Source organism: Pan troglodytes, chromosome 22 (assembly GCF_028858775.2).
Source record: "Pan troglodytes isolate AG18354 chromosome 22, NHGRI_mPanTro3-v2.0_pri, whole genome shotgun sequence".
Classification (NCBI taxonomy): domain Eukaryota; kingdom Metazoa; phylum Chordata; class Mammalia; order Primates; family Hominidae; genus Pan; species Pan troglodytes.
Window position 1 is genome coordinate 22,826,515 of NC_072420.2, and position 6,000 is coordinate 22,832,514.

The window sequence follows — 6,000 nt, forward strand, 5'->3', positions numbered from 1 at the left end:
AATGCTCTATAGTATTTAAGGTTTTTAAAAAATGACTAGCTTTTCATTTATTTTCTTTGTGCTTTTTGCAAAACTAATTCTCACATTTCACCTGCATGAACTCTAACTGGGGCGTATGATATTCTGTTGATCATATAGGCTCGTTCCATTAATAACTCTATTGCTCACAAATTTATAGATTTCCATTTTCACCCACCACTTATCACTATTTATTTTTTAAATAACTTTTGTGTGATGCAAATTGCTTTTATGCTTCATCAAGACTGAAATCCTAAATAAAACAGTATTTTGTGATTTTATGTTAGAACACTTCATTGTCTTTGATCATATCCTCTGCCCTAATCTAACTTATTACTACCATCTAATCTAATCTACTACAAATCTAACATTAAATACAAAAAAGTAAGAATTATCATTTTTCCTTTACACTTAAAAATCCCTTTGGATTAACTATAATATTTGTCCTATTTTTAAAAAGTGCTTGCTTAAAAATATAGTTCAGAAAATTATGGTCTTAATAATTTATTAAACAAATTATCTCTAACAACCAGATAGGAAGAGTAAGTTCTATTGCTGTATACCATTGCAGGATGACTATAGTTAACAAAAATATATTATATAGTTTGAAGATAGCTAGAAGGAGGATATTGAATATCCCTAACACAAATAAATGATAAAAGTTTAAGCTGATAGATATGTAAGTTAATCCTCATCTTCTCACTATACATTATGCGTATTGAAACATCACTAATACCCCAGAAATATGTACAATTATTATTTGCCAATAAAAGAAGATAAACAAAAACTAACACATGCTTAAAATTAAAAAAAAAACATAGTCTTCAAAGATTATAGTTCATTCAAATTCTTCAGAATATACCTTTCATTGCTATCAAAACAATAGATTTAAAGGACACTTGTTGGAATTCAGGCTGTTTACTGAATATAAGTACTTTCTTTTTTTTCTTTTTCTTTTTTGTTGAGACAGAGTTTTGCTCTTGTCGCCCAGGCTAGAGTACAATGGCTCAGTCTCGGCCCTCTGCAACCCCCATCTCCCAGGTTCCAGCGATTCTCCTGCCTCAGCTTCCCAAGTAGCTGGGATCACAGGTGTGTGCCACCATGCCTGGCTAATTTTTGTATATTTAGTAGAGACGGTGTTTCACCATTTGGCCAGACTGGTCTCGAACTCATGACCTCAGGTGATCCACCCGTCTTGTCCTCCCAAAGTGCTGGGATTACAGGCCTGAGCCACCGCACCCAGCTGAATATAAGTACTTTCTTAACAGATCTGAGTAGTTTTTAAATCTGTGCATGTGGATGATAGTAGGAAACAAATAATAAAATGTTTTAGTGAATAATGTAGAAAAATCTAAATCCACAGAACACTTGGTAAATAGCCCTGTTAATATTAAAATTTAGGGGAAAAAACTGGAAACAATAAAATAAAAAGAACATCTATTTACTAGATCACAAGTATCATGTGAAAACCCAGTAGCTAAATTACCAGACTTTAAGCTGTGATTATAGGGGATTTGGTTTCCGGCATTCTCTTGGTTCCTCAGGCCCACCAAGTTTCTGGCACCCTGGGCCCTGCTTTTGTAGCCATTGCGACTTGTGTCTCCGCCCCCTCTCTCCACCTTTCTTGAAGCAGTCATCTATTTAAAATGAACTTACCGAGTGCCTAACTTTTTCCAGGCAATTGTGCTAAGCACAGTGTTAGGATTCGCTAACTCCCGTGAGGCATCATTTTTCTTTGAGAATGTGTTTTCTTCAATTGCCTGGACATGGGCAGCTTCTCCTCCCCTTACAGTCAGAAATCATGGAGAAAAGCCTTTAAACTTCCTGCGATGATAGATAACCACAGAGCACTGGACTTGAGAACAAAGATTTTGAAAATAGAAAACTCTGCGATTGAATCTTCATGTAGTTTTGTAATGTGTCAATGTAGCTACACTGAAATACGTTTTTAATTATTTCCTTTTCTGTATGTTTCTGGCTAATTGGATCACAGAAGAGACTGTTGGGAGAGATTCAGAGGGTGAAAGTGAAGGGGCAGCCATTCTGTAGCTCTCCACTGTGTCACTCACTTGCTTGTTTCCTTACTTTGAGGCAGTGGCCAAGCCTGCAAATGTTCCACCTTCCTTTTGTTCCTCTTTTGGCTTCATAAACTCCTATGTCAGCTGTGTGTGTTAGGTCTGGCTTATGCAGAACACCCATACCAATGAGGTTCAGAGGCAGTAACAACTGACCTAGAGTTTAGCCTGTTCTCATTTGCTTGTGCTTTTGGGTTTCATTTACTGCTTGTTCTCACCCACCTAACATCTATCCCTCCTTCCCTGCTGCCTGTGTCCTGTGTACTTCAAGGTCCAACATCAAATACAAAGACAAAAGATTTACAGATACTACTTAACCAGTTTGCATATGGTCAAGCCTCTGAAAATACTGCATGAGGTCAAATCTCTATTGATTTATCTATTTCTGGTTCTCTGACTGAACACTGAGTGATATGCTTGATATCACCAATGACTAGCTAAGTGATTTGGGAGTAATAAGTGATTTATCTTCATTAAATCTGTTTTATTTACTACAAAATGGGAGTTTTGTGTGAAATAAAAATTAATGTAGGTACTGCACTTAGCAAGAGATCAAACATGTTATAAACACTCAATCAATAGTAACAATTATCATTACTCTGTCCTAACAACTATCGTGTTTTCATTCTCTTTGCTATTGGACTAAATACAAAACAAAATACAACAACAGAAAAAAATAAACAACCAACAAATACACAAAGAAATTGCTACTATTCCCCAATGGCAACTTAATCTTATTATTATTGTTTCCTTCCAAGAGCCTGCAAAACAAGAAAACTAAAAAAATCTGTTAGATTCAGTATTTATCTCAAGCTCATTGCACATAAACAAATTGTCCCTAATAATCAATATAGGAAGCATGCTTCTGTAGAAAACATTTGAATTATTTAAATAGCATTGGTTTTTGCCTATGTGATTCTTGTCGTAAGAACATTCCTTGCATTAGTTTGAAAATAGGAACATCTAGAAAATCTACTAGATGATATTTAGTGTTTTTTAGTATTTCTTAGTTTCTCAAGTCATGTAAAAAAGCATGTTTTAATGTTTTTAACTTGGGATAAAGTTGACTTGGTTCCAGAAACCAATTAATTACATGGGAAAAGATAGAAAAATTAAAAATTGTGAAAATGAAAAATAATTTTTACATTACTATATATAAAAAAATCATACTTAGGAATATAGGACCTATACAATGGAGAAAATCATTAGTTGCCTAAAACAGTTAAATGTCCATATCTTTCTGTGGCTCTGATTTATTAGATATAAAATGGTGTATTTATTAAAATATCCTTGGAAGTGTCAAAATATTATAAAAACATTATAATAGAGGTGATATATCCTGAATATAATTTAATAAAATTTATAAATTTCTTAACCTGTATATTGTATGTGTACAAAAGATATATACAGAGAGAGAAAGAAAGAGCTATAGAGAGAAGAAATAAGAACACTCAAACATAGCTGATAGAAATGTAAATTGGTATAGCTTTTAAAGAGTTAAGGAAGAAAATGTTTTAGTATATGTTAAAACAAATGTGTATTTACATTTGAATTAAGCAATTTCATTTTTTGGAGTTAAGACAAAGACACATTTCCAACAATATGAAAATGCACCTGCAGCAGGTTGTTCATTGCTTTTAATAGCAAGATGTTTGGTGAAGATGCATTCATAAACATAAGAGATTGACTGAATACACTATTACAATTACACACTGACGTCTACGTTTCTGATTTAAGAAAACTTTGGGAGGCCGAGGCGGGTGGATCATGAGGTCAGGAGATCGAGACCATCCTGGCTAATACAGTGAAACCCCCTCTCTACCAAAAATACAAAAAATTACCCATGGTGGCGGGCGCCTGTAGTCCCAGCTACTCGGGAGGCGGAGGCAGGAGAATGGTGTGAACCTGGGAGGCGGAGCTTGCAGTGAGCCTAGATCGCGCCACTGTACTCCAGCGTGGGCGACAGAGACAATGTCTCCAAAAAAAAAAAAAAAGAAAAAGAAAAAGAAAAAGAAAAAAGAGAAGAAAACAAAAACTGAGGGAGATCTGTTTTGCCAATAGTGGAGAAACAGTCATACAATGTTAAGTGAAAAAAAACCTTATAGCGTATATATAGTGTGCTATCATATGTGTAAAAGAAAGAGGAGTAATAGGAAATATACATATATTTGCTTATTTTTGCAAAACAAAACCCAGGAATGATAAATCTAAAACTAATAATATCGCCCATATTAGTGGGTTGAATAGTGTCCCCCAAAATTCATGTCTACTGTAAACCTATGAATGTCATCTTATTTGAAAATAAGGTCTTTGTACATACGGTCACGTTAAGATGAAGTCATATTGGATTAGAGTAGGCCTTAAGTCCTTATTTTTCCTATAACTTTTTAGAGTAGTAGTATAGAGTAGTAGCAGAGTAGTAGAGTAGAGGTTCTTTTATTTTTGTGTATTTTTTTTTTTTTTTAGGAGAAGAAGACTTAGAGACACAGACATACAGAGAGGGAAGAAGGCCATGGAAAGACAAAGGCAAAGATTGGAATTGTACTGCCACAAGCCCAAGAATGCGGAAACCACCAGGAGCTAGAAGCAACAAGCAAGGATTCTTCCCTGGATTGATCTTTCAAAGGGAGCGCAGCCCTGCTGACACTTTAATTTCAGACTTCTAGGCTGCAGAACCATGAAAGAATAAATTTCCTTTGTTTCAAGCCACGCTGCTTCTGTTGTTTTCTTATGGCAGTCCTGGGAAACTAATATATCTATTCATACATAGAAATGGAAATGGGGAGAAACGGTGTTAAAGAAAGAGTGAGCTTCTCAGACTCCCCTTTCTGGTATAGGTTTTACTTTTGGACCTATGTTAATATTTTACATAATTAATAAAATAAAATTAAGAAGTTTGAGGGAAACATCTTTAAAATGAAAAACAAACCAACAAACAAATGAACCTAACAGTATTTCCATTCAAAGTATTGGAAAAAGGCAACCAAACTGAAGGGTGGAGCAAAGAAGGAATCCAAATAACTTGCAAATACATTAGCACAGTATTTTGACTATAATACCTTCAGTGTAAAGACAAAAAAGACTTTCTAAAAGGTTCTGTAACCTCATTAGCAATATTTTTGTATTGGCATGGATTGATACTTTTAGAACTGCTTTCAATGTAATCTAAGACTGACAAATGAGATTATATACTGTGGACAATGGTTGCACTGTTGGAAAAGGGAGTAACCATATAAAAAGGAGTTGGGGAATAGAACAGATCTAGTGTGGAATTTAAATTGGGAATATCAGCTTATGAAATAGTTAGATAGATACATACATGTACAGATGTATGTATACATGTATGGATCTGTGTATATTATGGACATATATTAATATATTATCTATTCTAGTGCTCTAAATATCAATTCTGAGACAACTGGAGTTATTCAAGACTTCTTCCATACACTATATGGTCAGTTTCATTTGGGTCTCAAAGTACAAGATCCTCCAGTTACTTGTTATTAATTTTTCCATGGCATAGTCACACATATTTTTACCTGCTTTGAAACAGCTTTTATGATGTTATGTTTTAAAACTTATGAAAATGAATATTTGCAGGGACAAATGATTATAAAGTATTTAAAAGTTTGATGTAATATCATACAAATTGACAGATCATATTCCGTGAAAACATTACAGCTAATTAGAGGACAATATTTCTTAGATTTCTACCCCCAAAAAAGTAATTCATTTTATCCTCCGTTTTGAGTGGTGCCGAAAAAATGTATTAAACAGAGTTCTTAAAATATGCTATAACTAGTAGAAATTATTTTTTTAATTTCTAGTGTTTTCATTTTTCAAAGTAAAATTTATTTAAAATTTATATCAAAAATTAAGATTTATCAGACTATGTCTACTTTGGCAA

At 33.9% G+C, this 6,000-nt stretch overlaps 1 long non-coding RNA gene across 1 annotated transcript in view; it reads left to right on the forward strand.

Moving 5' to 3' along the window:
* The window catches only part of LOC104005712 (uncharacterized), a 50,097-nt gene extending 45,299 nt beyond the window's left edge, over nucleotides 1-4,798 (forward strand). The window contains exon 5 of the long non-coding RNA XR_679149.2: nucleotides 4,560-4,798. This is a non-coding gene — a long non-coding RNA (uncharacterized LOC104005712). The remainder of the gene's footprint in view (nucleotides 1-4,559) is intronic.
* The last annotated feature ends 1,202 nt before the right edge of the window (nucleotides 4,799-6,000 follow it).